This window comes from Equus asinus, chromosome 13 (assembly GCF_041296235.1).
Source record: "Equus asinus isolate D_3611 breed Donkey chromosome 13, EquAss-T2T_v2, whole genome shotgun sequence".
Classification (NCBI taxonomy): Eukaryota; Metazoa; Chordata; class Mammalia; order Perissodactyla; family Equidae; genus Equus; species Equus asinus.
In genome coordinates this window covers 58803715-58819721 of record NC_091802.1, presented here as the reverse complement: position 1 = coordinate 58819721, position 16007 = coordinate 58803715, and the positions used below count along the sequence as shown (strand labels likewise).

Below are 16007 nucleotides of genomic sequence, written 5' to 3'. Positions count from 1 at the left end.
TAGGCTCAGGGTTGGCTGTTTGCATGGGAATGGTGGGCTCCCTGGGGAGTTGTCTGCCATCCCTAGGAATGAGCCCGCCCTGGAGGGACAGTCCCCCAGAGGTTGGCCGGGCCCCAGATGTCAAAGCATCACGGTACAGAAAATAAAAGGTGTGGTTACCCAGCAGGACTGGAGCAGAGCCGCCCAGGACACGCTGAACACAGGGAGCTGGCTCAGAGTGGGCTCTGCCTGTGTTCGCAGCTCAGCACCTCCTCTCCTGAACCTGCAGCCCGAGCACAAACGGGTGGCTTTGGGGACCTAAGTGTGCCTTGGCTGCTGGCGGTCCAGCAGGCAGCGGTGACTGTGCCCGAGTGCCCAGGCTTCACGGCGCTTCCAGACACGGTTTGCAGGGCTTGGGTGGTTTAGCGGTCCTGGGAGCCCTTTGTCAGCTGCAGGAAGAGGGAGGCGTGCGATGTTGCTGATCCGGGTGAGGGGGGCCTTGCCCAGGCAGGAAGACCCTTCTGCAGCCGGCAGTGGCAGGTCCCAGGTCAGAATAAGGACCCGGCGGGTGGGACCTCCTCCTGCAGAAGACAGGGCAGTGGGCGCGTCCCCTGGGCCGCCGGCCGAGCCTGCAGAGCTCCAAGCCTGGAGAAGCTCTGCACAGCTGGGTCTTGCCGATTAACAAGGCCGGATGCTGAGGCGCTCTACATATCAACACCCATCATGGCTTTCCATCCTCATTCCCCAAAGAAAGTGACAGTGACACCTCCGCCACCTGAGGCCACCAGCCACTATAGGAGAGGCCACCTTGAGGAGCCTCAGCTTTCCCAACTGCGCCCAGGGACAAAGGCACCCATCTGGCAGCCTTTAGGGAGGATTTGTGAGGATTTGTGCAGTGTGCTCTCTAAACCACAGAGAGAATAGCACAGCACAGGCTCGACGGGGGTCGCTCTTGGTTCTGTCTAAAAACTCGATATGTCCCAGGTAAACTCGCTGAGGTTGGGAGCGCAGTTTCTCTCCTGGAAGTGGTGCGTTGGTGTGGGTTTGAGTCTCTCTCCCAACAGAGGGGCACATTGGTGCAAACGAATCCCACTGGAGTCTCCAAGACCCCACCCTCCCAGGGAAAGACGGGTGGCTGACTGTCAGGAGCTGCCAGCCTCTTTACCACCTCGGGGCCAAGAGGTGCAATGGTCTCCTTGGCATTTGTTGCAAACTTCCCTCCCTCTCCTGCACCCAGGGGCATGGGATAAACCCACCCTTTCCGCCGTTGTGGGTGAAACTCTCGCCCAGGGTCCACTGCGAGTTCACTGCGGCTCTGAGCAGGTCCCACTGATACTGTCCTTGGCTGGCTGTTTCCTCCCCAGTCATCGGCCGGGTGCAACTCGAAGGCCTGATGGCCTGTAATCCTCACAAGGGCACCAAGAGGTAGGTCCTGTTGTCACCCCACTTCACAGGTGGGTAAACCAAGGCACCTCGCCAAAAACTCACCTAAGGTTTACCGACCGTGCCAGGCCCAGACTGGACTGTGGCTAACCTCCTTATGTGAGCACCCAGCCAACCAAGGGCATCTCTTCCTGCTGGGGGAGCTGCAAAAAGCTGCAGATACCCCACCCCGCAATTTTTCGCCAAATGGGCATCTCTGCATTGCTTTTCTATGTTGCTACAAATGGTCATCGAGTTGTTGCACTAATTCAAACAGTACAGTTCTGTTCTCAGTATGTCTTCCTCATGGTATTTACAAGAAGCCACTAAGGGAGGAAAATGGGGCTGCCTGGCTTCCCGATGTCGTCCTGGGACATTTTGTAGATGCCTGCAGGTTTCGTGCACTTTGCACACGGCTTTCCTAGCACCCAGCTCTCAGCCCTCTCAGCCGATTATCTACTTTTATTTTGCAAGTAGGTTGATCGAGGCAGATTTCTGAACATCTTAGAGGAATGGACAGGCTGGTTTCTTAGGGGTTTCCTCAGGAAATGAGATTTTACCCATCTACCAAGGGAGAAAGGGCATGTCTAAATTATTGATAGCAAAACATGCTCATCTAAGAAGCCAGCATATCGGACCGTCTGCGTGCAGAATGACGCTGTCTATCCCGTGTATTAACTCTGCTCCCTGCTGTGTCTCCACCACCCTCCCCGCCCCCATGGGTGCTGCTCACAGATACAACTGGGCAGTGTCCCCCCCAAGCATCCCGCCCACACTTCTGCTGAGGGTCCGCATTCCCAGTCCAGACCTGCGCCGTCTCAGAGAGGCAGCAGCATCCTCGGGTTTCTAAGGGGTACCCTGCGAAGACTTTGGATGGGTCTTGAGGTCTCACCGGCATAGGAGACACATCCCAACTGTGGCTTTGAAAAGAGCCTGGGCTGACTCTCCGTACTCATGAGCAGCCAGCTATTAAAGACACAGAACCAACAGGAGCCAAGCTGCAGCAGCCAAGTGGAGACTGGACGGCCGCCCAGACCTCGCCGTCACTGAACTCCATTTCAGCTGAGTGTTGAAGAGAACACGGCGTGCAGTGCCCGGCACCCCAGGGAACGGCTCAGCCGGGGCCTCCAGCGCCCTTTAGTTTGCATTAGAGAGAAGAACAGCTTCCTCAGTGTAATCAGACTCCAGCTCGGGACAGTGACCAGGAAGCCGGGCAGTCAGCGTTCATGGCGCGCCATCCACGCGTGCAGTGGTGGGGGACAGCATCTGTCTCATGCGTCATTGTGCCCCTCCTGCCTGGTCTCAGTGAAGGAATGAATGAATGAATGAACTCTGAGCCAAGGGAGATGTGAAGCTGATTGCTCTCGTCGGGAGGTGCCAACCTGGTGTGGCCTCGAGGACTCTGGAGAATGGAAGACTGCGGGTCGTTCGGGCTTGTATCCCCATCATGCTCTGTAGATGGTTTTGCATCCATTTTCATAACTATGTGAAATAAAATGGAAACCTTCAATGGGCAGAAGTCAAGATTAGAGAATGGAAAAGAGAACGAAAAAATACGGCTCGGGGGGCGTCTCTGAAATACAGCTAGCAAGGTTGGGCCCCAATGTTTTTTTCTCAACTTTCTAGGAGCCAAGGTGAAATGGGAAACATGGCCAACTGTCTGATTCTTGTTGTCTTCAAAAGTGGCCTAAAACCCAAACGTTCACGGACAGATGACGGATAAATAGATGTGGTCTCTCCACACAATGGGCTCTCATCCAGCCTTAAAAAGCAAGGAAATCCGACACCTGCTGCAGCGTGGGTGACCTTTGAGGACATTCTGCTTGGTGAAACCAGCCAGTCACAAAAAGTCAAATGCTGTGTGATTCCACTCATACAAGGTCCCCATAGTCAAATTCATGGAGACAGAAAGTAGGATGGAGGCCACCAGGGGCTCGGGAAGGGGCGTGGGGGGCTAGTGTGTAATGGGGTCAGAGCTTCAGTTTGGGAAGATGAAAGAGTTCTGGAGATGGACGGTGATGGTTGCACAACCATGTGAATGTGCTTAATGCCACTTAAAAATGGTTAAAATTGTAAATTTTGTGCTATATATATTTTACCATAATAAAAAAAGTTCAAACAACTGAAAAACCCAAAATGAATTAAAAAAGTGGATTCAAAACACCCCTGAAGGCAACAGTAGTTTTCCTGGGGTCCTTCACTCTGGAAGCTGTTTCTCAGAGTCTGACAGTGTGATACTTGCATGACGTGCAGCCCCGGGGAAAACAGCTCAACTGTGCCCACCCCCCCGTCCCTCCAGGTCGCGTGAGAAAGATCAGCACCAAGAGAGGCGGGCCTGGCAGGGGGGAACGTGGGCACGGAGGGTCAGTGAGCAGGAGGACAGGCTGTGGGAGCCGGGCTGCTGAGGCCAGGATGAGACGGGGACGAAGGCGTGGCCCAGCAAAGGTGCTTGGAGAAGGCAAGTGGCTTAGTGTCCCGGGGCCGCCATGACAAATTACTGCAAACTGGGGCCTTAAAACAACTGAAATTACTCTCTCCCAGTTCTGGAGGCCAGAAGCCTGAAACCGAGAGTCAACGGGGCTACGCTCCCTCCACAGGCCCCAGGGAGGCCCCTTCCCGCCTCTTCAGCTTCTGGGGGCCGCGACCTTGCTTGGCTGGTGGGAGCCTCACTTCCGGCTCTGCCACCATTCTCACCTGTGCCTCTGTGTCTTCTCGTTTTCTGGCTTTCACAGGGACACTCTCCCTGGACTCAGGGCTGCCCAAATCCGGGATGATCCCATCTCGATCCTTAGCTGACTACATCTGCAAAGACCCTATTTCCAAAGGAGACTGCCTGCCGAGGTTCAGGACAGACCCGCATTTCCGGGGGATACCGTTCTGCCCAGTACGACCAGCGTCTAGTCCACGGGCTGAAGGCCAAATGGGCTGCTGTGGACTGGTTGAAACAACCCCAGGCCAGGCTCTGGGCAATAGGAGTTGCCTATTGAAAGCTCTTCAAGGAGGAGACGACCCGCCTGCCCTCCATCCCACCTCACCTCCATGACTCTGGGCCCCCAGGACGTCTCTAGTCCTCTCAGCTGCCATCTGCTTGGCAGTACTGGACATTCTTGTCTGGCCCTGCTCTTTCCAGGCTGTGTCAACCTTGGGAAAATTCCCTCTCTGGGCTTTAGTTTCCACGCCTGGCCGACCCGGGGGTGGGAGGGTGAAACACAATAGTGCTGGTGGCACAGCTCAGATGCTGTAAATGCTGCTGCGCTGTGCGCCATCCACCTGTCCCGTGACCAGTGAGCTCAGTTCAGTTCACAGGTCTGTGCCGAGTTCTGTGCTGATGCGAAGGAGCACCGTCCCCGTGGCCCTTCACCCTGAGGCAGGCCAGGCGCCTTCAGACCTCATCCCACCAGACAGAGCCTCTCATATAGTATGATTGACAGCGCACGGGACAAAAGGCATGTAGACCTTGCTGGGCTCTGCGCCGGGGCAGCACGGCGGCCACAGGGCCAGGCCGAGTGGGGTCCCAGAAGGTCGGGCAGAGCCTAGGCAGAGCAGGATTTGTGAAGTCCAACGAGGCTGGAAGAGCCAGCTGGCCACGGAGGTCAGAGAAAGGGACGGCCCAGGAGATCACGACCAGATAGGTGGGCTAGGCAGACACAGGATGCTGAGGGTGCTCCAGTCGGGGGGCCAGCGGGCCCACTCGAGAGCAGGACACTCGCAGGGGCTTTGCTCCTGGGACCTAGTCGGCCTGCTCCCTCCCGCACCGATGCTTTGTGCCTCAGCCTGGCGTGCTGGGCCAAGGTCAGAATAAACTGCTCAGGACAAGCCTGTGGTCAGGCCGTCTGCTTTCACACCCCAGCTCCAACTCACACCTGCGAGGGCAAGTTGCTTCACTTCTCGAAGCCTCAGATTTGTCATCTGGAAACTGGAAATGATCATAGTACCCATGCCACGGGGTGGTGGAGGTGGTCAAATGACGTCATCAGTGACATAGCCCCGCAGAAGCCCAGTCCCTCGCTTGTGGCGTGGCACGCACTCGGCAAGCGTCGGCTGTGCTGTCATTCTTACAGGGCCCCCGCAGGCAGAGGGTGAGGAGGGCCCGAGGTGCCCCCTGCCTCCCACTGGAGTAGGACTAGAGGCCTGGCTGAGCTCTGAGCCCTGCCTGGGCTTCCTGGGAGAGGGGTCTGGGCTACTCCGAGCACAGAGTAACGGCACTCCTGCCCTGCCGCCCTGTGGAGGCCCATCAGGGGTGGCACTCCCCTCAGGCCTCAGTGTGGGCAGGTGCACAGAACCCAAGGCCCCTGCAACCACTCTGACGGCCAGAACCTGCTAGAACTCCCCAGCCTCCCAGGCAGTGGCTCGGGGTCCCTGAGCCATGAGCCAGCCGCCCTCCTCTCCTCTTCCCTCCCCTTCCCTCCTATCTCCTCCTCTCTCCTCCCCTCCTCTCCACTCCTCTCCAATGGTGAATTTCTTTTCAGAGGAAGGAAAGAAAGAACCTTTACATTGAAGTGGCTCTGCCGTCATGATCACCGTCATCAAAAGTCGTGTTTAAGCCACCCACAGTTAATTTTTTATTTATAAAATTGCGCCCTTCACCTCCAATTCCCCTTAGAGTGTGCACAAAATGGATCATTTAATAAAACCCAAAGTAACACACAAGAGTAGCAGTGGAAGGCAGGCTTTTTAAAGCTGCCTAAGTAGCCTCCACATGGCCTTGCCCCATAGAAGGGCTGGGGGCACCAGGCCCCCTGAGGAGCAGCATGGCCAAGGTGGGCGAGGGGCCCCCGAGATGCTTCCTGGCCCTGGCGACTGCATTGCAGCAACTTATGTGATGCCAAATAAATCTGCTCTGATCATAAAGGACAGCCCGGCGTCACAGCTGCACATTCGGAAAAACGCAGACAGAAAAAAGCAAAGAGAAGAGTAAATACCGGGAAACCGTGTGCCAGAGACGGACCATTTGTGTCCCCCCAAAATGTGCATGTTGATGCCATGACCCCCACTGTGAACATATTTGGAGGCAGGGGCCTTTGAGGGGTGACTAGGGTGAGATGAGGTCAGAGGGTGGGGCCCCAGTGATGGGATTGGGGCCCTATTAAGAAGAGATGCCGGGGAGCTCTCTCCTCCATCTCAGACCTCCCAACCTGGGGGGCTGTTTGAGCCACCAGGCGGTGGCATTTCCTCTGGCACTGAGCAGACGAGGACACCGTGTTTCCTCAGGAAGACTCGTCTCCCTGCCTCGGACGTCTGAGTTTCCTCCTGCACAAAGGGGTCCATGTCGTCACCGTCAGCCTCTTCAGCAGCTTCAGCAGTGGCCAGCACTTCCTGTCCTGAACGCCTTGCTGGGACAGGCCACTTTCTCTTGGTCCTGGAACAGAGGGCTCTGTGGTCGACTCTATGATTCTTGCCTGTGGAGCTGAGAAGACGCACAGGTGGCCCTATACCATGGGTTGTCCAAATACCTCTCACCCTGAAGTGCAGGAGGGGCGTTGTGCAGGCGGCTGGGACTGAAAGGGAGAGGGGCCAGGAAGAGCATCTGAGCATCCCTTTTCTCACCCGGAAACCGGGGGCCATGACGCCTCCCTCGTGGGCAGATTGGAGGCTTATAGTGTATATTCAGCATCTGGCAGATAACAGACGCTCAACGAGTAAGAGCCAGGATGGCGACTACCAGGAAGCTGGCTTTAGAAAATAGTTGGAGACTCAGCCGGTCATAAGCACGTGTTCTGCTTTCTCCACACCCTTCTATTCCTGCCCCATAACCGAGTAACTCGGCACCTGCCTGGGGAGGGAGGGAGAAGGTCCAGGATGCCATGGGAGATGGCAAAGGGAGGAGACACCCGTGAGAAGGAGGGGTCTGGGTTGCAACGTTAGGGGAGGTTTTTGGCAGATTGCCGTGCATGACCCACTCCAAGAACGGGTGTTCTTCAGAGTCCCATGTTCTTTTCACTCCAAGGGTGACACCAGCAAGTGGCAGTTTAATTTCTGAAGAACAGAATGTTCTGTGGACGGAAGAGATCAGGGTCAAAGAAGGAGGCCTCCGTCACACGGATGGAGTGGAATAAAGGCAGAAACAGGTGCTCTTGAGGAGGAGGACGGCAGAGAAACCTGAGCAGAATCTGCGTGGCAGGGGGACTAGAGTGAGGGCAGCGGGTGGGCTGTGAGCTGGCGGAGTCCAGGGTGCAAAGGAGAACTGAGCAGCGAGGGAGGTGGTGGGAAAGGGGCCCCTGGAGAGGATGACTCTCTCTCCATGCCGGGGATCCCAGGAGAAAAGATCACTCTAAAAGGACCCAATCCTTGTGTTCAAAACAGTAAGCCAGGTCCAGTCCCATGAGGAAAACCCTTCCTGGCTGGTTATCTGTTTGGCGAACGTGTACCCGCCTGTATGGCCCTACGCCAGGCTCTGGGGCTGTGGGGCCTCTAAGATATGGCCCCTGCCCATGAGGGCTCGCAGTCTAGGGGGGGAGGCAAGCAAGCGCTACATGGTGGGGAGTTCCCACCCCAGCGATGGAGAGCGGCTCTGCCCCGACGACTCCTTCCCACCGAGGCTCCCTGGGCAGAGTTTGCAGGCACCAGCTCGGCAGGCTTCACCTGGAGGCCGCGCAGTGGGGGCGGGCTGGGCACAGACCCTCTGAGCTTGGTGAATGCGTCTTGCTCTGTTTGGACTCTGCGGAAGGGTCTTCCCACAGATGCACATGGGGAGGTCAGCAGCCCTGGCCTGCCAAGCTGTGCTCCTCCACGAACCTGATTCACGGAGGCAAAAATCACCACAAGTGATCGTCCCACTGAGCAGCTGAGAGCGCTGTTTGCTAACAGTGAGGCTGAGAATCAGCTCCGTGTTTCCTGACCCAAAAGCATTCCCGTGGTTAGATGTCGTCAGCAAGGCCTGTGGGGTGGCTGAGCCCCAGGCCCCTCCGTCCTGCCTCCCCTCCCCGCGATGGGCTGTGGGCAGGGTGGGCCAGGTGGGAGAGTAGAGGGAGGAGGCTAGGAAGATGGGAGATGCTGAGGTGGTTGAGGAGGAAGGGAGAAGCCAATGTTCATCTCAGAAGCACAAGGCCAGGCTCCTTCCAGGTCGGCCCATCCTCCTCTGGCCCACATGCGGAAAGCACAGTGGCAGTGGGTCCACGCGGGGGCCGACTTCCTTTCCACCCAGCAAAGGCCTCTAGGGAGGCACAGGGAAGAACTTCATTATCCTGGAGATTCTGTACCGAGACGGAGGACAAGGAAGGGCCGAGGAACTCCTGGTCTGAAACACCAGGAAAAGAGGCTGGACCCTCGTGTACCACGAATGGTGGTGGCATTAGGCTCAACAGCTGTCCTGACCGACCCTCTGGTTTTGGGTTTTTCAAAACACAGAGGCCCTTTGGAGATGGACATGGGTCCCAACCTCTGAGTCTCCTGACATGCACTGAGCAGGGGTAACCCCTGTCTTCATACCCAATATTTTTGCTTTGACCAAATAAGGACACTAGTGACAATGAGAAACATTTAGGAGAACTCACGGGGCATAAGGACTGACTCCAGATGTAGGCTGGGAGAGGCAGGGCGGGGACGGGGATGTTCTGCCAACTCTGATCTGTGGAGATGCTGCCCAAAGATTGGGATTTCCGGGCCAGAAGCTTCCCTGGCACTTAGAGGAAATCTTCAGGCTGGGCCTAGAGCCTGGAGAATAGAGGCTAAATGAGGGGGCTGTTTGGGTGGAGGGGAGACAAGAAGAGGGAATGAGGAAGTGCTCCACCCCAAGTCCCCTATGGCCCAAGTCCCCGATGGCCCGGGGCTCTCCCTTCTGCCAGCCCGGCAGAGCAGGCTCCTCCCAGCCAGCTCCAGAGCCACACTCCAGCGCTGTGTTTGCTCACCGGGGCTGGATGGAGTGAATTAAATGGGACGAAATTGAATTGCATTGGGAGGAAAACTCACTTTAAGAAAAGAAACCAAGAAAAAAGTCAACAATAAGAAAATCCCGCAAATCAACTGAGGGCGGGTTGATGCAAGTTGATTGATTCGATCCATCTCGTTTTGTAACGATGCCTTCCCCTGGCGGTGCTTCCAGCGTCGGCCCCTCCTCAGAGCCACTTTACGAGCTATGCGTGGAAATGTGCCAGAAGTGGTTTTTGGTGTTTTGCTGGGGAGGGAAAATGTCAATCAACAAACAGAGGCTGCAGCCGGGCCTCTTTGTGTGAGCATCCCCCTGTGTGGTTCAAGTTCAGCCGCACCGTGGCCCACAGCCCTCCCTGCTCCGGCCGGGGGCACCGGGGGAATTGCCCACGGATAGAGCCATCTTGATTTGCACAAACTCTAGCCGCATGCCAAGCAAGCTCTATGCAGTTAAATGTTCTGCTTCCATTTTTCATTCTCACTTCCCACTGAGAAGGGTGCTTCTTTCCACCTGTGGGCGCGAGGGAGGGCAGCCCACGGGAACCCGCCTGGGGAAATCCAGCTGTCCCAGTCACCGGTGGTGCCGTGGCTTGACCAATTTGCACCTCAACTTTTTCATCTGAAAAATGGGGATGGCGAGAACCGTGCCTGCCCCTTAGGGTTGTGAGGGCTGAATGTCAAGCACCTGGCACGTAAAATGCGCACAGTGAATGATAGCAGCTGCCCGTGCTTTATGGCGATGTTGATGATTGTGGTGGTGATTTCTCTACAGCCCGAGAAAGAGGCCCAGCCTGGCTGCCTTTTGATTCCAGAAGCTTTTCTCTTGTTTATGCTAAGTTAGAAAAAATATACAGTCGGTGGCGGAGGGTGGAGGGGAACGGGGTGAGGGGTGACGGCTTAATGGGTGTGTGGTTTCCTTTCGGGGTGATGAAAAGGTTCTGGAACCAGATAGTGGTGGCAGTTCCTCAACATTGTGAATGTACTTAATGCCACCAAACTGTACACTTTGAAATAGTTAAAATGGTAAATTTTATGTTATGAGTATTTTACCACAACTAAAAAAGATGTGTAAGGTATGTACGCATAAAATGACGAAACCTTACTAAAAGAAAGAAGGAAAATTTAAGTCCAGAAAAGGCACATGATACACACACACACACACACACACACACACACACACACACCCTCATTTCTAATCTCCAAAGCGCCCTAAGAGAAAAGGGCAGGACTAGGAATCCAGACACACGTGCGTAGGCCCCCAGTGCCCCGTGAATCCGCTTTGTGACTTTAGGCAGGTGCCTTGATCTCTCTGGCCCTGGGGTCCCTGCATTATAAAATGAGTAAAGACTTGGCCCCTGCTGGTCTGGCCTCAGCTCTGAGCTGCTGCTGCTCATGGAAGCTCCTGGAAGCCGCACATGTGTTGTTTGGCATTACATGCAGGAGTGAGAATACATTCCAGGAATGAGAATTCTCTCATTTCTCTTTAAGCGACAGCAGCCCGTCCACCTGTGTTCCTGCTGTCCTTTGACTGATATTAAAATAGATTTGCACGCCACGACCCCACACAGGGTGAGCCTGGGGAGGTGGCAACAATCGCCACCATCCTCAACTAGCCGAGTCCCCACTTTGTGAACCTCAAAACCAGAAGGGGGGGTGGGAAAAAGAGGAAAGGGACATCCGAGTTTGGGGCGAAGGGAAGAAAGGGAGAAAACACAAAAGAATATCCTGAGTTCCAGAGAAAACGAGCTTGGACAATCCGGATGACAGGCCGGCGGCGCTCTGTTTTCCTTTGTCTCTGCCCGTTAAATCATAGGCGGACCGCCAGCCGGCTGGCGGCGCAGACAGCGGACGGACGGGCTTCACCTGGGCAGGTGTCCTGGGCCCCCCAGGGAGATAACGCTTCCTCCTCCAGACTCCTAGTCAATGAGCAAATAGCAGCCAGATGCGCGATGGCGACATTGATTGTAATTCTCTCTCCTTTCTCTCTTTTTCTTTTCTTAGAGAGCCCCCAGTGCCTCGGGAAAAATTGGCTGAATAAAAGGTATAAAGACTTTCTCTTTTTTTCTCCCTGAATAGTTCTTGACAGATATGAACATGTTGAACATCTTGTGAGCTGCTGACAATGAATGCCAGCGGTTCTGGGGTTTCCTCTTTGCTGGAGGGAGGGAGGGAGGGAGGGTTTGGGGGGCTGGGTTTGGCTTGTCTAGCATGTCCCAGGACATCTCCTTTGTCGTCCCCAATGGGCCAGCTCCAAATGTCATGGCACTGGGAGGCCAGAGGAGCGAGAAGGAAGTGAGGGGACAGGAGTTTGTTTACAGGCAACACTGCTTAGCAACTCCTACTGGCCAGAGAAGCAGTATCAACTCCTTCCTGGTCCTTCCCTCCTCCTCTCCCAGCCCTCTCCACTTTGCACCATTGCCCCCCACCCAGGTCCTCAGTGCACAGCCGTGCACCCCCTGGACTGCAAGGCCTTTGGAACCCAAGGGCGGCCTCAGCTCCCTGGCCCAGGGTGGTCCAACTCCCCTCGATGGCCTGGTCTCCTCTGGGAGGGGGCTGCAGAAATTGGCTCAGGGTGCAGTGATGACCCTCGAGAGGGGACTGGACACTTCTGACCGGAGCCCTTGGGCCGCGTGCTCCTTGCAGCCAGCTCTCCATCATAACCTGCAACTGGGCTGTCCTTTGTAGAGTCACTTGCAGAGTTTTACTCGGGGGGAAAAAATCATTATAAAAGTAATGTATGTTTGTCGTGAACAGAATTAGAAAATGCAGATTCACCACATATTTGCAACCCTGGGCCCCCACGGGCTTCTCCTGGCGGGCTCCCGGGTTTCGGGCCACGCGTGCACAGGACGGCAGAGCGTTTTCCACAGATCAGAAATAGAGAGAAAAGCCGTCGGGGTGGGAGGAGGCTGACGTCTTCCCGAGCCAAACGCTGGGAGTTTCACGTGGCGATCTCTTTTGTACTGTTTTTGCCCCGAGCCCACCCTTGGCTCAGAAATAGACATTGGCTGAATGGAGCTGGACCCAGCCGGGGAGCTTCTGTCCTGGAAGCCGGTCGCCACAGGGCCACACGGGGCTGTGTGGAGTGGCCAGCTCGGGCCCTGCTCACTGGCTTTCCGTCAGGATGGCGACAGGGTGGCAGAGGTCAGGGGTCCTCTTGATGTGGCTGCGGGCGATGCAGGACAGGGTCCCCAGCGAGTGGCCCCCCGTCTCCATCAGTGTTCCACGCGGTTCTCCATGAGGGAGACCAAGCAAGTGCAGCTGACCTTGGTCTCATGCCCTCCCCCAAACAGCGACCACAAGGAGGGTCTTGCTCCACTCGGCAGCACTCACGGAGGCCGTCTTTGTAAACTGAGTCTTGTTTTACCGGGAAGCAGCCAACGGAGTCCTCAGGTGAATGTTTGCAGGAGAGTGTCCCTCTGTGCTGTAAGGGGTGGTCTGGGGACTGTCTGGAGCGAGCTGGGGTTTCCGCACACTTCTTTTCTTAAGCAGCTTTGTGAGGTACGATGCGTATTTAATCAACCTCGCATATTCAAAGTGTGTAATTTGATCGATTTTGACGTACGTTTATACCCAGGACATCAATGCTGCAGTCAAGATACTGAACATGTCCATCCCCCCCCGAAGTTTCCTTGTGCCCCTGTGATCACTTCCCAGGCTAGCACTGACGTGCTTGCCGTCTCCATAGAATAGCTCGTATTCCTGAGAGTTTTATATAAATAGAATCAAACCAAATGTACTCTCTTTTTTGCTTGGCATCATTCACTCAGCATAATTATTTTGAGGTTCGTCCAGGTTGTGGTGTATATTAAGAGCTCATTCCTTTTTTACTGCTCAGTAGTATTCCATGCTGTGCACGTTCCAGCGTTTATCCATTCACTCCTCGAAGGAGATTTGGGTTGTCTCTAGTTTGGGGTTAATACAAATAATAACAAATAACCCCTGCCCAAGTCTTTGTGTAGACACATCGTTTGTTCTCTCTTGGATAATATACCCAGAATTAAAATCGCTGGATCCCACCGTAAGTGCAAGTTTCACTTTTTAAGTAAATGCCAGATTGTTTCCCAAGGTGGTTGTAAATGTCACATTCCCACCTGCCACGTGTGATTACAGCTCTGCACCCTCACCTTGGCGCTGTCGTTTTTAGAGTTTTAGCCATTCTAATAGGTGTGTAGGAGCATCTCATTGTGATTTTAATTTGCATTTCCCTAATGACTGACGGGGTTGGACAACTTTTCATGTGGTTGTTTGACATCCATACATCTTCTTTGGTGAAGTGTCTGTTCACATCTTTACCTGCTTTTTTAATTTTGTGTTTGTTTGTAATTGTTGAGTTTTGGGAGTTCTTTGTATACAACGGATACAAGTCCTTTACAGATACATACTTTGCAGATATTTTCTTCTAATCAGTCTGTCTTTTCTCTCTTAACAATGTCCTTTGAAGAGCTGAAGTTTTTAACTTTGATAAATTCCACTTTATCAATTTATTCCTAATGGATCATACTTCTGATGTATCTAAGAAATCTTAGCCTGATCCAAGGTCACAAAGATGTTTTTCTCCTATTCTTTCTTCCAGATGTTTTATAGATTTTGTATTCAGGTCTACGATCTATCTTGAGTTCATCCTTGTGAATGGTACAAGGTACGGACTGAAGTTCATTTGTTTGAACTGAATCTGTCCATTGACGTCAATGTTACTTATTAAAAAGACTATCCTTTCTCCTTGAATTGCCTTTGCAGCCTTGTCAAAAATCAGTGGTCACATGTGTGTAGGACCATTTCCAGACTTGGTTCCATTGATCCATGTTTGTCTTGATGCCATACAATACCATGATTATTGTAGCTTTAAATGTGTCTTGAAATCAGGTAAGCTTAGCCCTCCGTCTTTGTTCTTCTCTTTCAAAGTCATTTTGGCTATTTCAGGCCCCTTAAGTTTCCATATGAATTTTAGAATCGGCATGCGAATTTTTTTTAAAAAAATGCCTGCTGGACTTTGATCAAGATTGCATTGAATCTATAGATCAACTTGGGGGATCAAAGACATCTTAACAGTATTGAGACTTCTGACTCATAAACAAGGTATGTCTCTCCACTCATTTAGGACTTTTTAAACTTCTCTCATCAATGGCCTGTAGCTTTCAGTGTAAAGGTCTCGCACATATTTGCCAAATTTACCCTTAAGTATTTCATATTTTTATGTTATTTTAAGTGGTATTTTTCTTTCACTTTCGGATTGCCTATTGCTAGTTATGGAAATAAAATTACTTTTTTGGTTATTGATCTTGTATCCTGCAACCTTGCTAAACTTACCTTCTAGCTCTAGTAGCTTTTTCTGTAGATTCCAGCAGATTTTCTACATATATGATCGAGTTGTCTATAAATAAATATAGTTTTACTCCTCCTTTCCGCTCTGGATGTCTTTTATTTCCTTCTCTTGCCTGTTCCACTGACTTGAACCTCCAGTGCAACGTTGAATAAAAGCGGTGAGAGTGGACATCCTTGTTTTGTTCCCGATCTTAGACGGAAAGCAAGCCTTTCAGCACTGAGTATGACATCGGCTGTAGGTTTTCCGTAGCTTCTCTTCTGTTCCTGCTTCCCTTCTGTTGCTAGTTTTCTGAGAGCTCTTGTTAGGAACGGATGTCAAAATTTTGTTAAATTATTTTCCTGTGTCTTTTGAAACGATCAGGTGCTCTTTCCTTCTTAGTTTGTTAATCTGATGAATTACACTGGTTGATTTTCAGACTTTAACCCAATATGGGTTAGGCATAAGTCTATCATCTCACTGTCTTGTTTGTTTTTCCCTTTTTTTTCCTTTATTCCTTTTTTCCTCTTTTTTGCTTCCTTTCAGATTGGGTTTTTTAAATTATTATTATGCCATGTTATCTCCATTCTTGACTTATCAGCCAGAGCTCCGTGTGTTGCTATTTTGTTGCTTTCTTTAGCGTTTACAGTGTGTGTCTTCAGCTAGCGATGCTCTGCCTTCAAGTGATGCTAGTCCCTTCACTCACGAGATAACCATACTTCCATTCCCACTCACCCCCTCCCCGCCCTGGCGGGTGGAAATTGTTATCATCCATTTTACTTAAATATATATTACAAACTTTACAATACATTGCTATTATATTTGTTAAAATAGTGAATTATATTTTTTAAAGATTTAGGTCATTAGGAAACAAGCCGTCTATTCGTCCACATAGTTAACACTTCTGGCGGTCTTCATTCCTTTGTGTGGCTCCAGATTTCCATCTGGTACCATTTTCCTCCACCTGAAGGGCTTCCTTGAATATTTCTCATAGTGCAAATCTACTGGTGATAAACGCTTTCAGCTTTTGTGTGTCTGGAAAAGTCTTTCCTTCAACTTTGTTTTGGAAAGATATCACTGTTGGGTGTAGAATTCTACACTGACAGGGTTTCTCTTCAGTCCTTTAAACGTGTTGCTTCAGGCTCTTCTGGCTTACGTGGTTTCAACGTCTGCAGGCGTTCTTATCTTTCTTCCTCTGGGCAGAATGCGTCTTTCTTCTCTGGCGGCTTCTAAGACTTTCTCTTTATCACTGGTTTTGAGCAACTTGCTTATGATTTGTGTAAGTGTCGCTTCTTCATGTTTCTTGGGCTTAGGTTTGTCGAGCTTCTTGGATCTGTGAGTTTGTATCAGATTTGGAAATGATTTCATTCACTGTTTTTTCAAATATTTCTTCTACACCCTCCACCCTTTCAGGGACCCCCAGCTGCATGTTTATTTG

At 52.3% G+C, this 16007-nt stretch overlaps 1 protein-coding gene across 10 annotated transcripts in view; it reads left to right on the top strand.

The window, feature by feature from the left end:
- Nucleotides 1–16007, top strand: part of RBFOX3 (RNA binding fox-1 homolog 3) — a 445764-nt gene that overhangs the window by 303559 nt on the left and 126198 nt on the right. For 9 of the 10 annotated variants that reach the window (XM_070483753.1, XM_070483751.1, XM_070483754.1 and 6 more), the window contains one exon: nucleotides 11269–11308. The exons of the other annotated variant lie outside the window; for it this stretch is intronic. The gene's annotated coding sequence lies outside the window, so the exon portion shown is untranslated. The remainder of the gene's footprint in view (nucleotides 1–11268; nucleotides 11309–16007) is intronic. 10 annotated transcript variants of the gene reach the window in all.